The 18,866-nt window shown below is 36.1% G+C and overlaps 1 protein-coding gene across 2 annotated transcripts in view; it reads right to left on the bottom strand.

The window, feature by feature from the left end:
* LOC111511924 (follistatin-related protein 5) overlaps window positions 1-18,866 on the bottom strand; it is a 673,378-nt gene that overhangs the window by 78,724 nt on the left and 575,788 nt on the right. The window lies entirely within an intron of this gene.

Below are 18,866 nucleotides of genomic sequence, written 5' to 3'. Positions count from 1 at the left end.
CCAACAGATTTCGTACCTTGCAATGAGTATACTTTAAGCATTTAGAAAATTGTTGGCATTTTGAGGGATTTTGTTTACAAAAATTTCCCGATATAGGAAAAACTTACATAGCAACTGATGAGTATCCATATAACATACGCAAACACTTATTCAACTACAAATATCTGGAAATTCTTATATTTTCATTGGTCTTTGATATGTGTGCCAAATTTTAGATTATTCGGAGAATTGGATGTGGCTGAAAATTGAATTTCGAAATTCTTAACATTATTATTATTATTACATTAATAATAATAAATTTTTGTACTGTTGTCGGTCCTTGATGTGGAAGCCGAAATTTAGATTATTCGGAAGATTGAAAGCAGGTGGAATTTATAATTGATAATTCACATCATTATTTTTTTTTTCATAAAAGGGTGTCCCAGTCAGGCCCTAGCTCCGGAACCCCGATACTTCGGAAACCGCCACTGGATCATTCAACTCAGATAACGACCCCCCCCACGTCCGTGGGATGAGTGATTACAGGGTCCAGAATCATGTGCCCAGAGTAGCCGTAGTGAACCAAGGATGACGGCCTTCTGCATTCTTCCGGCTAAGATTTCTGCCGCATCACGGCATACCGGTATGATTTTTAGATTGGAGTGCAGCGTGTCCATCATTCCCCCAAGAACCCATATGATCAGAACCACCATTTTTACAGAATGGTTTGAGTAGAGCATGCGGATTCAAAGAGCAAGTCTCGATATTTCGTCCGTTTTTCCTCATCTTTTCGGACGAAGCGATGTTCGTTTCGCCAGGAGACGAAAACTCTATGACGAACATCGTATTACTTTGATGGTCGAGGACATCATTATTAGATGATTATTTTTTTTTTCACCGTAGTGTGCGCTGGTCTGGACCTATCCTCCGAGGCCCGATACATTAGGGAGGACGCGTCAGCATTATCAACCAATGACCACTCCCCACACCGTGGGGTAAGTGATCTTTGGGTCCGAGAATCATGTGCCCTGAGCAAGCGCAGTGAGCCAAGAATGACAGCCTTCTGCATCTGTGCGGCTAAGATTTCTGCCTTAGTGCGGCAAGCCGGTATGATTTTAAGATTCGAGAGTAAAGAGGACATCATTCCACCAAGGACTCAATAATCATAACAACCATCTTGACAGAGTGATCTGGATAGAGTCTGCGGAGTTCGACGAGAAAATATTAATATTTCATCCGTTTTTCCTCCTCTTTTCTGAAGATATTCGTCTCGCCAGGAGCTGAAAACTCCACGACAAATATCGTTTTGGTCTGGTGGTCGAGAAGGACTACATCAGGCTTATTAGCTTGTATGAGCCTGAGGGTGGGGAACGAATTGTTCCAAGATGATTTTTTTTTTTCACCGTAGTGTGCGCTGGTCAGGCCCTATCCCCGAAGCCCACATTACATTCGGGAGGGCGCGCCAGCATAATCAACCAATGACCACTCCCCACACCGTGGGGTAAGTGATCATTGGGGTCGGAGAATCATGTGCCCTGAGCAACGCAGTGAGCCAAGAATGACAGCCTTCTGCATCTGTGCGGCTAGATTTCTGCCTTAGTGCGGCAAGCGGTATGATTTTGAGATTCGAGAGTAGAGAAGACATCATTCCACCAAGGACTCAATAATCAGAACGACCATCTTGACAGAGTGATCTGGATAGAGTCTGCGGAGTTCGAAGAGAAAATCTCGATATTTTATCCGTTTTTCCTCCTCTTTTCTGACGATATTCGTCTCGTCCAGAGCTGAAAACTTCACGACAAATATCGTTTTGGTCTGGTGGTCGAGAAGGACTACATCAGGCTTATTAGCTTGTATGAGCCTGAGGGTGGGGAAAGAATAGTTCCAATAAATCGGCACTTCTCGTTCCCACAACTGATTCAATATCCCCCGGAGCGTAGGGCAACACTGGTGTTCGTCATACCGTAAGAGTGCCGTAGATGGTAATATGGCACTCTTAGGGCCGCGTTATATCGATGGATATAGGCCATGACCGCATATGCTGGACATGCTGATAGCAAGTGCATTAGGGTCTCGGGCGCCTCGCGGCAGGCCCTGCACCTTGTGTCAGGAACCTTTATACCCATCACGCGACTGCGGTAGACTAAGGTGTTGAAGACACCATCCTGGCAAGCCATGATGAACCCATCAGTTTCCGACTTCAGCCCACTCGACCTGAGAAAAGCGAACGTCAGGCGCTTTGATAAGCCAAGGTCTTCAATATTATTGAAGAAGACCCCATGCATTGGCTTATCCCTGTGTCTCCGCAGAAGTAAGGTGATCTTTGCGACTTTTATCTGAGCTTTTTGCTGAACGGGTTCCAACTCGGTGACAGAGTTGTAGTCACCTCGTTCAGAGTCGAAAACTATACTATTATTATTATTATTATTACATTCTCATCACGAAATTCTTGTATTGTCATTGGTTCCTGATATGTGTGCCAAATTTCATACTCTTCAGACAATTGGAAGTCGACTAGAAGAGTGTTGTTCAACAGGAAATAATAGGGTAAACTTTTATGAAATCAACAAAATGTGATTATTTTACTGCAGTCATAATTAAATTTTTTCTTGAATGTTAGAAATCCTTATTTAGGCACATTTCATATTTTTTTCTCGCGGTCTCTTGTAAAAGTAGAGTAGAAGGTTGAGTCTTTTGGTCGATGATGAAATGGTAATAATTCTCACCTTAGTTACTTTGGCAATAAAGTTCAGCAATATTTCGTATTTTCTATTATGTTTCCCGAAACAGTGAAAAATGTATTTTGAAGGCATCATGAATATTTGAAATGACGGAAAACTATAGAAAATAGTGAAAACTGAACGAAAAATCCGAGCAGGGGGCGGTATACTTCTGTCAACATTTTAATCAGACACCCTGCCACCTTCATATTTTGTTTATAGTGTTAACAAAAGGAAACGAAGAAATATAGCAGTGACGAAATCAAAAAGCCGGTCGTCGGAGGCGGTACAAATTTACCAATATTTTTAATAGAGTCTCTGCCACTTTCATATTTCGTTATAGTGGAGACAACTGGAAATGAAAAAATATGTCAGCAGTGAAATCAAAAAACCGACCGTCGGGGGCGGTACAGATCCAGCAATATTTTTATTAGAGACTCTGCCACCTTCATATTTTGGTATGGTGTTAAGAAATGGAAATGAAGAAATATGTCAGGTGTGAAATAAAAAACCGACCGTCGGGGGTGGTAGAGATCCAGCAAAATCTTTATTAGAGATTCTGCCACCTTCATATTTTGGTAAAGTGTTAAGAAATGGAAATAAAGAAATATGTCAGAGGTGAAATCAAAAAACCGGCCGTCGGGGGCGGTACAGATCCAGCAATATTTTTATCAGAGACTCTGCCACCTTCATATTTTGGTATAGTGTTAAGAAATGGAAATGAAGAAATATGTCAGGTGTGAAATTAAAAAACCGGCCGTCGGAGGCGGTACAGATCCAGCAATATTTTTATTAGAGACTCTGCCACCTTCATATTTTGGTATAGTGCTAAGAAATGGAAATAAAGAAATATGTCAGAGGTGAAATCAAAAAACGGCCGTCGGGGGCGGTACAGATCCAGCAATATTTTTATCAGAGACTCTGCCACCTTCATATTTTGGTATAGTAATAAGAAATGGAAATGAAGAAATATGTCAGATGTGAAATCAAAAAACCGGCCGTCAGGGGCGGTACAGATCCAGCAATATTTTTATTAGAGACCCTGCCACCTTCATATTTTGGTATAGTGTTAAGAAATGGAAATGAAGAAATATGTCAGGTGTGAAACCAAAAAACCAGCCGTCGGAGGCGGTACAGATCCAGCAATATTTTTATTAGAGACTCTGCCACTTTCATATTTTGGTATAGTGCTAAGAAATGGAAATAAAGAAATATGTCAGGTGTGAAATCAAAAAACCGGCCGTCGGGGGCGGTACAGATCGAGCAATATCTTTATTAGAGATTCTGCCTCCTTCGTATTTTGGTATAGTGTTAAGAAATGGAAATGAGAAATATGTCAGGTGTGAAATCAAAAAACCGGCCGTCGGGGGCGGTACAGATCCAGCTATATTTTTATTAGAGACTCTGCCACCATCATATTTTGGTATAGTGCTAAGAAATGGAAATGAGGAAATATGTCAGGTGTGAAATCAAAAAACCGGCCGTCAGGGGCGGTACAGATCCAGCAATATTTTTATTAGAGACTCTGCCACCTTCATATTTTGGTATAGTGCTGAGAAATGGAAATGAAGAAATATGTCAGGTGTTAAAATAAAAAACCGGCCGTCGAGGGCGGTACAGATGCAGCTATATTTTTATTAGAGACTCTGCCACCATCATATTTTGGTATAGTGCTGAGAAATGGAAATGAAGAAATATGTCAGGTGTTAAAATAAAAAACCGGCCGTCGGGGGCGGTACAGATCCAGCATATTTTTATTAGAGAGCCTTCCACTTTCATATTTTGGAATGGTGTGAAGAGATGGAAATGAAAATATATGGCCGAGGTGAAATAAAGAGAACCGGCCGTCGGGGGCGGTACAGATCCAGCAATATTTTTATTAGAGACTCTGCCACCTTCATATTTTGGTATAGTGCTGAGAAATGGAAATGAAGAAATATGTCAGGTGTTAAAATAAAAAAACGGCCGTCGGGGGCGGTACAAATCCAGCAATATTTTTATTAGAGACTCTGCCACTTTCATATTTTGGTATAGTGCTAAGAAATGGAAATGAAGAAATATGTCAGTTGTTAAAATGAAAAACCGGCCGTCGGGGGCGGTACAGATCAAGCAATATTTTTATTAGAGAACCTGCCACCTTCATATTTTGGAATGGTGTTAAGAAATGGAAATAGAGATATATGGACGAAGTGAATAAAAAAACCGGCCGTCGGGGGCGGTACAGATCCAGCAATATTTTTATTAGAGACTCTGCCACCTTCATATTTTGGTATATGTTAAGAAATGGAAATGAAGAAATATGTCAGGTGTGAAATCAAAAAACCGGCCGTCGGGGCGGTACAGATCCAGCTATATTTTTATTAGAGACTCTGCCACCATCATATTTTGGTATAGTGCTAAGAAATGGAAATGAGGAAATATGTCAGGTGTGAAATCAAAAAACCGGCCGTCGGGGGCGGTACAGATCCAGCAATATTTTTATTAGAGACTCTGCCACCTTCATATTTTGGTATAGTGCTGAGAAATGGAAATGAAGAAATATGTCAGGTGTTAAAATAAAAAACCGGCCGTCGGGGGCGGTACAGATGCAGCTATATTTTTATTAGAGACTCTGCCACCATCATATTTTGGTATAGTGCTAAGACATGGAAATGAAGAAATATGTCAGGTGTGAAATCAAAAAACCGGCCGTCTGGGGCGGTACAGATCCAGCAATATTTTTATTAGAGACTCTGCCACCTTCATATTTTGGTATAGTGCTAAGAAATGGAAATGAAGGAATATGTCAGGTGTTAAAATAAAAAACCGGCCGTCGGGGGCGGTACAGATCCAGCAATATTTTTATTAAAGAGCCTTCCACTTTCATATTTAGGAATGGTGTAAAGAAATGGAAATGAAGATATATGGCCGAGGTGAAATAAAAAAACCGGCCGTCGGGGGCGGTACAGACCCAGCAATATTTTTATTAGAGACACTGCCACCTTCATATTTTGGTATAGAGTTGAGAAATGGAAATGAAGAAATATGTCAGATGTGAAATCAAAAAACCGGCCGTCGAGGGCGGTACAGATCCAGCAATATTTTTATTAGAGACTCTGCCACCTTCATATTTTGGTATGGTGTTAAGAAATGGAAATGAAGAAATATGTCAGGTGTGAAATCAAAAAAACCGCCCCTGACGGCCGGTTATATATATATATATATATATATATATATATATATATATATATATATATATATATATATATATATATTTATATATATAAAAAATAAATAGATAAGTACTCTTTGATCATTCCCATATTGATTTCAATTTAAGAGCCACCGGTATACAGCTGTTTCAGCCTATTGGGCATCGTCAGTACCGGGCAGGCGGTCCTCGATTGAAGACAAAATGAGAAAAAACCAAGAAAGTACTTGATAAAAATAGCTGCGTAACGCAAGAGAAACATAAGTGGAACCACCTATTGGTGTGACACCCAAGTCAACTTGCCAAGTTTTTATGTCAGTGTTGGTGGTTTGACCAATCAACCGACAACTGCGGTAGCAGAAATTTGGGAAGCTAACCTGAAATGCCATCGGAAAACGAATCCACATGTTTCTAGAAATGATATGAAATCTAGAAAGGTTAATGCAGTCAAGCTGCTGGAAAATAATTCCATGAAAATCAAAAAATAAATAGATAAGTACTCTTTGATCATTCCCATATTGATTTCAATTTAAGAGCCACCGGTATACAGCTGTTTCAGCCTATTGGGCATCGTCAGTACCGGGCAGGCGGTCCTCGATTGAAGACAAAATGAGAAAAAACCAAGAAAGTACTTGATAAAAATAGCTGCGTAAACGCAAGAGAAACATAAGTGGAACCACCTATTGGTGTGACACCCAAGTCAACTTGCCAAGTTTTTTATGTCAGTGTTGGTGGTTTGACCAATCAACCGACAACTGCGGTAGCAGAAATTTGGGAAGCTAACCTGAAATGCCATCGGAAAACGAATCCACATGTTTCTAGAAATGATATGAAATCTAGAAAGGTTAATGCAGTCAAGCTGCTGGAAAATAATTCCATGAAAATCAAAAAATAAATAGATAAGTACTCTTTGATCATTCCCATATTGATTTCAATTTAAGAGCCACCGGTATACAGCTGTTTCAGCCTATTGGGCATCGTCAGTACCGGGCAGGCGGTCCTCGATTGAAGACAAAATGAGAAAAAACCAAGAAAGTACTTGATAAAAATAGCTGCGTAAACGCAAGAGAAACATAAGTGGAACCACCTATTGGTGTGACTTGGGTGTCACACCAATAGGTGGTTATATATATATATATATATATATATATACGTATATATATATATATATATATATATATATATATATATATATATATATATATATATATATATATATATATATATATATATATATATTAGTGTTAACACTATTTGTTAGTTCCATTCCTAACTAGTCAGCAACGACTACCCTCTTCTATATATGTATATATATATATATATATATATATATATATATATATATATATATATATATATATTATATTTATATATATATTTATATATATATGTATATATATATATATACATACATACATATATATATATATATATATATATATATATATATTTGTTCATTGCATATTGGTGAGCCCGGTATATGAACGGGGCGTTGGTCCACCCAGCACTTCCCGAATATATTTAGGTATATACTTTTCGGAATACTCTTCAGTGGTATGATTTTATCAATAGGCCCATCAGAGGGGTAGATTTTTTCTGAAAATAAAAATTTTACATATCCTTTAAACCTTTGTCAGCCCCATGCTGTTGGTCAGCCCATAGTTATACAAATCGCTATATGAATAGCATATTGGTCAGCCCTACAATGCTGCCACATCGAAGGGCTGACCAGGAACGCGATCCATTTCAGTGTATCATTGGATTTCATCGTGAGGGTATCAAGTGTTTTTAAAATCCTGGCAAATCCAGTTTTTCAGAGGTAAACTATGTGTTAGTTTACCGGAAAAAATATATTAGGAAAAGAAAAAGATGCCGTTACTATTGACTATTTATGTTTCATATAGTTTCTGTATTATGTATGATTGATTACTTGTTTATTTTGTGGTAATTCATGATCACTTTGATGAAATGAATAAAAACACTTTTGTCTAAGTACCACTAGTTGATTTCATGTATACGACCAGTTTCGGGTTTGACCCCGCATTATTAAGTATTTTTTCAATACTTCAAATCAAATAAAAAATCTTTATTTCCGTAGACCTAGGGACGGCATGGAAAAAGTCACATAACTCAGTACAATTACAATGAGGTCACAATCATAAAACAACATAATTATATGATATATTACATAACATTCAGACCATAAAAGGGGTACAAAAATTAAAATTTAAAATTCCAAATCAGACTGAAAAAATTCATCAAGCGAATAAAATACCTTTTCACATAATACTTTCCGAACTTTTTGTTTAGAGAGCTTTACACTAGTTATTTTTTAATGGATATTGGGAGCTTGTTGTACAGTTTTTTTGACATGATATGAGTCCATTAGTCACCTTGGCTAACTTATGACTAGGAATTGAAATGTTATAGTTTTTTCTCAGGGTGAAGCCCGAAAGAAGACATGTATCATCTCTGTTCTAAAACTTGGAGCAATTTGATTTAACGTAGATTACGCAATTAAAAATATACATGCAAGTAACAGTTAATATATTCAACTTTGCAAATAGTGGTTTACAGGAATCGAGTTTTTTTTTTAAACAAATTGTTCTAATATTTTTTTCTGGAAAATTAAGAAGTCACTGATTCTGTTGCAGTTGCCAAAACAAATAATACAGTAATTGAGGGCAGAGTAAATATATGCATAATAGTAACTTTTAAGAATTTCAATAGACACAAAATTACGCAGATTCCATATAACGAAACAATGTGTCGCTAATTTCTTCAGTATGAAATCAACATGATGATTCCAATTGAGTTGGGAATCAATAAAAACTCCTAAAAATTTTTTATAGTTTACCTGTTCAATATTTTTAATCTCAGACCTAACCAATACGCTACAATCAGTTTCCTGAATTGTAAAGAAAATGGTGTTGGTTTCTAGATTATTTAGAATCAGGCCATTCTTAGAACAATAATTTTGCATGTTGAATACAGCATCATTTGCTCTCACTGACAATGTTTCACATTCCGAACCACTGACAGTAAAAGATGTGTCATCAGCAAATTGTATAGAGCACTGTGGATGATTAATTTTTGAAAGGTCATTAACAAATAAAATAAATAGTGTAGGCCCCAAAACACTACCTTGGGGCACACCTGTAACAACGTTTCGAAATTGAGAGAAAAATGACCCAGTCTGAAGCCTAACTTTAACAACCTGTGTACGACCAGTTGAATAGGTTTCAATCCATTTCAGACTTGGACCACGAACGCCCATGCCAAACAGTTCATCAAGAAGAAGACCATGATGACTGATATCAAACGCTCGTATCAAGTCGAAAAGAACACTAAGTGATTTTTCATCGTTGTCGAAGTTTGATAATACATGATTATGTAGAGAAAGGATGGCATCCTGGGTTGACAAGCCCACTTGAAACCCATATTGGTTGTCAGATACGATATTGTATTTATTTAAAAAGGACACAAGTTTTGATATGATTCTTCAAATATTTTCGAAAATGGAGATAGTAAAGCAATACCTCTGTAGTTCGATATTACATGCTTATCGCTTTTTTTATAGACTGGGACGACCATTGCTTGCTTAAGTCGGGAAGGAAAAATACCTTCAGAGAAAGATAAATTGATTAGATAAATCAGAGGTTCCATTATTTTCAAAGCAGCCTTCATTAAAACATTGCCTGGCAATTCATCAACCCCACTGGAATTTTTCGAACATGCGAATTTAATTATTTCCACGAGTTCAGTTTCATCTATTGGATAGAGGAAAAGACTCAGTTTTTACACAACGATTTTCAATGCCACCAGGTGCAGTATTTTTTACTAATGACTCCACTGAATCGACAAAATAACTACTAAATGCTTGAGATATACCGGACCATCGTCAACAAGTACACCATCGCCAATGTCTCAGATGAATCGTTTATAATAGTATTTTTCCTGATGATAGACCAGGCAGCTTCAGATTTATGTTGAGCCTTGAGGAATTGATTATTAAAGTATTGACTTTTTGAGAGCACAATTTTTTGTCTATGATTTTTTAAGAGTTGCTTATATTGACCCAATAAATGTACATTGGTTTGGCTCTTGTTCAAATTATAAATATCTCTGAGTAATATACCTTCTTCAACGATATCCTTAGTAATCCATGGTTTGTGTCTACTTGAATTTTGATTTTGTTTAATTTTTTCAAGCTGTTAAGGAAAGGATATATTAAAAGCTTGAAGAAAAACATCATGAAAATGGGAAAATTTAGTATCGAAGTCAAATTCAGTGAAGTATAGAAAATTGCACTTTTCATCCGATAATAAATTTATGAAATGGAGGATACTATGATCATCAAAATTTCTCTTCAAAAAAGAATGGTATATATCAGCGGCGACGAAATTTATAGGTAAGGTAATACTTGGTAATGGGGTCAAACTCGAAAACGGTCATATAAATAAAATCAAATATACGTAATTAGACAAAAGTGTTTTTATTCATTTCATTAAAGTTTCAGTATTCCTACGAAATCTGCAATTGTTTGACACGCGTTAACTATTTTGGCGCGAAACTCTTTGAGAACCGTTACGATCTTTGCAATGGTCCTAATGCTATTTTGTTAATTGGCTTGCCAATATTTTGGTATACTTAGAGAATAATTAGAGAATATATAGGTATATGACGATCACAAATAAATATCATAGAATCTACTTAATTTTAAGTAATTCACTGTTTTCCAATTCCTAACTCAAATGAAATATTATTTTCCTATGTTTTCATTTTTAGTTCGAATGGATGTTCCAAATTTGGTATATCGATTTGATGTGAATGTGTGTAGAAAGTAGCAAGTATTAGAATAAATATGATACTTCACGGAAGCTCATCAATTTTTTTTTATCAAATAGACGTTACAGTTTGTTCAGGACTGTTGTATTAAATATTCATTATGCATGTATTTCTTCAAGCATTACGATATCCATTTATCACTAGTGAATAATGAAATCATTACAGAAAAGCAAGTAGGCAAGTTCGTTGAATATGTCAATTCCATCCACCCGTCAATAAAATTTACACTGAGAGGAAGGTAAATAATTCATTAAATTACCTTGACTCAACCATTACAAAAAATAACAATGAACATGAATTTGCAATTTTCCACAAACCATCTTACACGGACATTATCATACATAATTCCTCTACGCACTCTTACCAGCATAAAGTTGCTGCATTCAATAATAATCTTCATAGACTATTGAATAATTTCCAGAGAGAGCTGAGTTTGATCAAACAAATCAAACAAAAACTACGAAAGCAAGCCATGGACCATATCTACCCAAATTCAAGATGCGATAACGTCAGTTATGAGACATTGTCATTTTTGGCTGAACCAACCAATAATATTTTTTTGAAGAAAGACTGCGTAAACTTAGCTCACAGAAATAGTAATAGTCCGAATAATAGTGTAAGTGCATTTATTAAAAACAATAAAGATAAAACTTCGGTATCGGATAGATCAGGAGTATATCAGCTGAGTTGTGGCTCTTGCCCAAAACTGTATAATGGCCAAACAGGGAGATTATTTTCCAAAGAATTAAAAGCTTAGATGTAATTTTGTGAATAGAAAGACCAATTTCACATTTGCAAACCACGTTTTAGCAGAAGTACATGAGTTCAGTCATGAATATGACATGTTATATTTAGAAGAGAAGAGTTTGAAATTCAATCTTCTAAAATGTCAAGCAATCAATAGATTCAAGAATTCGGGTAACTAACTAAATGATCAATTAGAATTGAATAACCGTTACTGAATATTTTTCAAATGTGGGGACTGGGACATAAGCTCAGGTCATTTAATCCATTACAAACTCAAGTACTTGAAATGTAGGTACTTTAAATTTTAAAATTAGGTATACCAAGCATTAAATTTGTAAAATATAGTAGATAAAGATACGCCCGAAGAAGCCATTGTATGGCGAAACACGTGTCGCGTTTTTATAAAACTGTTCAGTGGAACAGTTTTGGCTGTGAGTTTCAGAAAGTATTTTGAAGTGTTTTGTGTGAGAAACTTTGCCAAAAATCCGACAGATATATTTCAACGCGACAAAAGTTGTTTTCTGTTAGGAACTTGACAATAGAAATAATTGTTGTATACGTTTTTGTGAGAGATTGTATCAATTAATCTAAAAAGTCATTCACTTATACTTCAATGTCCTTCTTCACAGTAAATTAGAAATCAACCCTGAAAAATCATCGTTGAATTCCTGATAAAATCACCTATCCAATAGATGGCATATATGGGGTTATTTTGTTTGATATTTTGAAGAGGAGTGTGTACGCATCTTAGCGATACCTTATATTATTTCACAAAAATCAGGTGTTTCGGGAAATTTACATTACTGTCTTATATATGGAGATATTGAACGTGGCTCCTTTTAAAAAAAATTCCCTATATGCAATCAATTATTTATATTTTGAGCTGTTTTGGAATCATCCGTATCTCTGAGTATAGGTTGGAAATGAGTCAAATCACTTTTCAGTATCGTCCTTCCATTTTTTATTTTTATCATTCATTTTTGGATCCATTTTCAACCCGTTTGATATCTTGATAGAGTTTTTCAACACACTGATCTCATTTCAGATTATCAGACACGCACAGTTTTGAAAACAATAAAACCTTCTCAAAAACAAACTTGGTCTAAGGAGCAGAACGAAATATAGTCAAAAAGTTTTTCGCTCCGAAAAAAAAAGAAGTGCTAGAATTGAATTAGTTCTTGTTTGTATCTAAAATATAAGGAAAAGAAATATTCATCATTATTAAAAAATAGAAACTGGGCTGCAATCAAAGAATACGTTTACTGTTGTTATAGAAAGAAGAAATAATATTAATAATTTTCATTTGATATTTTTTTACCCATGTTGTAGTTTCATTTCATTAGAAATTATGTTTTTTTTTCATACTACGTGTTTATTAGTTTACCGAACAATTTTTGTCAGCAGTTCTCAAATTGAAGAATAATACTCCATTCAAATAAATGTTTATTCAACCTGATCAAATTTTTTCTGTGCTGAAATATTCCAAGTCTTTTTTATTTTGATTGAAATGTCTGCTGCAGGTTATAATCGATGATGATATGACGTATTCATCGTCATGAACAGTCAACATAATAAAAAAACATTGGTTTAATCTCCACTTCATTATGTTCAACCTGAACAACATCATACCTCCAAAAACTGAAAGGGAGTTTTCGAAAAAACTATCGCTAAGAAAAAGAGAATTGAAACTTATTACTAATATCTGTTTCACAAATTATATCTTACCTTATATGCTAGTCACTCAGAATTTCGTTTCGTCATAGAAAACATACTTAGTGCGATTTTTACCTAATTTTTGAACTAAATTATATATCGGAAGTCCGTAGTGCTGCTGCGGATTTTTATATAGAATTTATTGAAACTGTAGACATTCTGGATATTCACTATTCATTTCTCAATAAATTCATTAACAGATCATTCATCACATTTTAGATTTATCGTTTGTGAAAAAAATGTCATTTTTCATCTACTCATTTCTACTCAGTCACACTTCGATTATTTTTGTGCAGTCAGGTTTTCAAATCTACAATTTCAAAGTCAAATCCGAAGTTTCCTGCTTAATGTCTAAAATTGATTTACACAACGCGATTTCTGTTGAGGCGTCCATGCCAAATAATTAGAATTTGAAAATCTACATTTGAAAATACAAACAGGAAACGGTTTAAAATATGTCTGTCGCACCCCTACGAACGACAACCCTCAGAAGTATAAACTTGTACTAGCTATAGATTAACGAGGTCTTACATTTTAACGTGTGATTCCGAACACTATATTGATATTTTCAACTTATAACATATTCAAATTTTTGTATCTAAGATAGTGCAGAGATTAAAATTGCTTCGACAAGCTAAATGGAATAACGCACTGTTAGTAATTATATTATTATTATCCTAACTAGAACGAAAACAGTACATTTCCGTACTCGACACCGTTATCCGAAAAAGCTGATTTCGGGTAAGTAGTCGAATGTGGGAAAGTATGAGTTCAGATCAAGCATTTTTCTACAAGTGAATATGTTACGAAGCTCTGATAAAACTTTTATATGCGAAACAATTCCTGATCTAAATTGCTTGTATAGATATAGGGTGATGCACGCCCACGAACGCTTGTACAAAAAACATACAAAACAGGAACTTTTTCATAAAATTCTACATCTCTCAAAAAATTTTCCATTTCTATTATCGAATTTCTGCACCACGACAATCTAGTTAGAATCATGAAATGCAAGTGCAGCGTTGCCCGATTGTGGGCTGACCAACATGCTATCCATTGAGAGTGTTCGTATGAACCTGGGCTCACAAAGACACTATTCACATCAGGTGTATACAATTACACAGCCACGCCTCCTGGCGAAGTTTTGTGAAAGTAGGTGGTGTATCAGCTATGTGTATATGGTGTAATGGTCGGCCCAACCGAAAATTTGCTAAACGTCATTTCACATGATAACATGTTCAAAAAACACTATATACAGTGGGACACGTTGGTGAGCCCGAAACCGGGACGACCGACGTTTCCGAGGGCTGACCAGAGTTCACATCGTATATTCTACGGGCTGACAAATGACCGTTTACATATATATATATATATATATATATATATATATATATATATATATATATATATATGTATGTATATATATATATATATATATATATATATATATACACATTCTATCTGTTCACCGAGTGCGATTTTTTCTTTGAAAATTAACAGTTGTTTCGGTGTTGCAATGAATATGAAGATTAATTTTGTTTCGGGTGGTAAAATGTTTCCTCAATATTTCGATAAAGGACCCCGCACATTTCTTATGAGAAATGGCTTGCCTTGAATGTTGCCGAAAATTCGATATGTTGCAATTCTTGACGTGCTGATCGAAAGTGTCCACAGCCAAAGCTCAGAATTGTACAGTTTTCGAGATGTGAACCTTTGAATATGGAATTTTTTCCATTTTTTTGCAGTTTTTGCTCATCAATCGAAAGCTCTCACTTCTGGTTGGGATAGAATTTGGATGTTCAGCAACCAGAATTTGTTTTACGGATAATCTTCTTCAGTTATAATAGATGCCGCCATCGATAATTTTTCATAAACTGCTTCACACTATCTCGATAATCTGAGAATGTGGTGCTGTGACATTTTCCTCAGATAGGCTCAAAATGAATGATAGCATCTCACAGCATCTGTATTTTCCATGCCTAAGAGTACTCTCCAGATAGAATGAAGGGGTTCAGGTATTGGAAGCGAACTATTTTGCGCCGTAATATGTTTTACCGTAAAAAGGGGTGTTCCATCGGGAGTGGCGGACAGTGTATATCACTTTGGCCAACCCCATTCAAGTGGTAGGTGCATTTTGAGCATTTCCATCAGTCCTGAGAGTTTCATTGTTCCACCTCGAATATTACGGAAGATACGGGGGTGTTTCCATAAGAAGTGAGACAAATTCGGATTTTTCAGGACTGAAATTTTTTCAGAAAAAAAGTGTATCAGTAAGTTGGTAGTCCTGATCACGAATTTGAAGGAATTTTGAGCCTATTTTGCCCCCTAATATGTTTTACCGTAAAAATGGGGTGTTCCATCGCGAGTGGCGGACAGTGTATATCATTTTGGCCAACCCCATCCAGGTTGTAGGTGCATTTTGAGCATTTTCATCAGTCCTGAGGGTTTCATCGTTCTACCTCGAATATTACGGAAGATACGGGGGGTGTTTCCATGAGAAGTGAGACACACTGTATATAATCGACAAAAGTTAATGCATTCAAGCTGCTGGAAAATAATTCCATGAAAATCAAAATAAAAATAGATGAGTACTTCCTGATTATTCCCATATTGATTTCAATTTAAGAGCCACCGGTAGACAGCTGTTTCAGCCTATTGGGCATCGTCAGTACCGGGCAGGCGGTCCTCGATTGAAGTAGAAGGACAAACGGGTCAGAACAAAATGTGAAAAACCAAAAAAGCACTTGATAGAAATAACTGCGTAAACGCAAGTGAAACATAAGTGGAACCACCTATTGGTGTGACACTCAAGTCAACTTCCCAAGTTTTTATGTCAGTGTTGGTGGTTTGACCAATCAACCGACAACTTCGGTAGCAGAAATTTGGGAAGCTAACCTGAAATGTCATCGGAAAACGAATCCATATGTTTCTAGAAATGATATGAAATCGACAAAAGTTAATGCAGTCAAGCTGCTGAAAAATAATTCCATGAAAATCAAAAGAAAAATAGATGAGTACTTCCTGATTGTTTCCATATTTCAAGAGCCATATATATATATATATATATATATATATATATATATATATATATATATATATATATATATATATATATATATATATATATATATATATATATATATATATATATATATATATGGCTCTTGAATTGAAATCAATATGGAAACAATCAGGAACTACTCATCTATTTTTCTTTTGATTTTCATGGAATTATTTTTCAGCAGCTTGACTGCATTAACTTTTGTCGATTTCATATCATTTCTAGAAACATATGGATTCGTTTTCCGATGACATTTCAGGTTAGCTTCCCAAATTTCTGCTACCGAAGTTGTCGGTTGATTGGTCAAACCACCAACACTGACATAAAAACTTGGGAAGTTGACTTGAGTGTCACACCAATAGGTGGTTCCACTTATGTTTCACTTGCGTTTACGCAGTTATTACGCAGTGCTTTTTTAGTTTTTCACATTTTGTCTTCAATCGAGGACCGCCTGCCCGGTACTGACGATGCCCAATAGGCTGAAACAGCTGTCTACCGGTGGCTCTTAAATTGAAATCAATATGGGAATAATCAGGAAGTACTCATCTATTTTTATTTTGATTTTCATGGAATTATTTTCCAGCAGCTTGACTGCATTAACTTTTGTCGATTATATACAGTGTGTCTCACTTCTCATGGAAACACCCCCCGTATCTTCCGTAATATTCGAGGTAGAACGATGAAACCCTCAGGACTGATGAAAATGCTCAAAATGCACCTACAACCTGGATGGGGTTGGCCAAAATGATATACACTGTCCGCCACTCGCGATGGAACACCCCATTTTTACGGTAAAACATATTAGGGGGCAAAATAGGCTCAAAATTCCTTCAAATTCGTGATCAGGACTACCAACTTACTGATACACTTTTTTTCTGAAAAAATTTCAGTCCTGAAAAATCCGAATTTGTCTCACTTCTTATGGAAACACCCCCGTATCTTCCGTAATATTCGAGGTGGAACGATGAAACTCTCAGGACTGATGGAAATGCTCAAAATGCACCTACCACTTGAATGGGGTTGGCCAAAGTGATATACACTGTCCGCCACTCCCGATGGAACACCCCTTTTTACGGTAAAACATATTACGGCGCAAAATAGTTCGCTTCCAATACCTGAACCCCTTCATTCTATCTGGAGAGTACTCTTAGGCATGGAAAATACAGATGCTGTGAGATGCTATCATTCATTTTGAGCCTATCTGAGGAAAATGTCACAGCACCACATACTCAGATTATCGAGATAGTGTGAAGCAGTTTATGAAAAATTATCGATGGCGGCATCTATTATAACTGAAGAAGATTATCCGTAAAACAAATTCTGGTTGCTGAACATCCAAATTCTATCCCAACCAGAAGTGAGAGCTTTCGATTGATGAGCAAAAACTGCAAAAAAATGGAAAAAATTCCATATTCAAAGGTTCACATCTCGAAAACTGTACAATTCTGAGCTTTGGCTGTGGACACTTTCGATCAGCACGTCAAGAATTGCAACATATCGAATTTTCGGCAACATTCAAGGCAAGCCATTTCTCATAAGAAATGTGCGGGGTCCTTTATCGAAATATTGAGGAAACATTTTACCACCCGAAACAAAATTAATCTTCATATTCATTGCAACACCGAAACAACTGTTAATTTTCAAAGAAAAAATCGCACTCGGTGAACAGATAGAATTTAGATTATTTTACCGACTTGCTGAATTGTTGTCTGAAATCATTCGAAGGGATTGAATTACATCAGTTTCATTGAATCATGCGGAGGTATGAAATCACCATGGAAAACAGTTGCATATTGATATTTATTGTCAACCTGACAATATTGTTGAAATATTTTGTTGTATCAACCCCCAGACCAGTTTTCATTGCATTTGTTGTTTCTATTATTGTTGTTCTTTGAATCACCGTTGTTCCTGTTGTTTCTACCGTGTTTTTGTTCCCATTGTGTTTATTGTTCCTGTATTTGTGTTGGATATTGTTCTTCCAATTGTTTTCTGTTCGTGAGTTCCTATTCATATTTTAATATTTCTGAAGTTCCCATTTCAACTGATATCAGCTCATTTTGACTGACAAAGTTCAATATGGCACATCTGTCACTTCAAGCAAAAATTGAAATTGTTTTAATTGTTGGTAAAGGGGTGAGGTTTTATCGTGAAGCGGCCGCTGAATTTAATGGAAAACACCCGCTAGAGGTAGCTGTACACCCTGTTCCCTGTACATAAAATATATAATTCATTCGTGAGCACCGGCCAAGTAACAAAGGACAGAAAAATTGTAAAACATCATATTGATGATGATACGATATTGGCAGCTCATCAAGCTGATCCTAGAATGAGTTTGAGAAACTTATCGATTCAACTCAATATGAGCCGCAGTAAAATATGGAGGTGTTTAAAGAGGCATAAAATGCATGCGTTCAAACCCAAATGTTAACATACTTTGCACGAAGGAGATGAAATCCGCCGTATGGAGTATTGTTTATGGATGCAGGGAAATTATCTTAATGACAGGAATTTTTTAAAGTATATCTTATACTTATGAGGCTACCTTTACCACGAATGGTATTGTATCTTCCCAGAACATGAGGTTTTGGGCTGAACAAAATCCAAA

This window comes from Leptinotarsa decemlineata, unplaced genomic scaffold, assembly GCF_025532065.1.
Source record: "Leptinotarsa decemlineata unplaced genomic scaffold, Ldec_3_MD MMD2_tig00026317_RagTag_RagTag, whole genome shotgun sequence".
Lineage (NCBI taxonomy): Eukaryota > Metazoa > Arthropoda > Insecta > Coleoptera > Chrysomelidae > Leptinotarsa > Leptinotarsa decemlineata.
The sequence above is the reverse complement of the archived record's forward strand: the minus strand, read 5'-3'. Positions and strand labels throughout refer to the sequence as shown.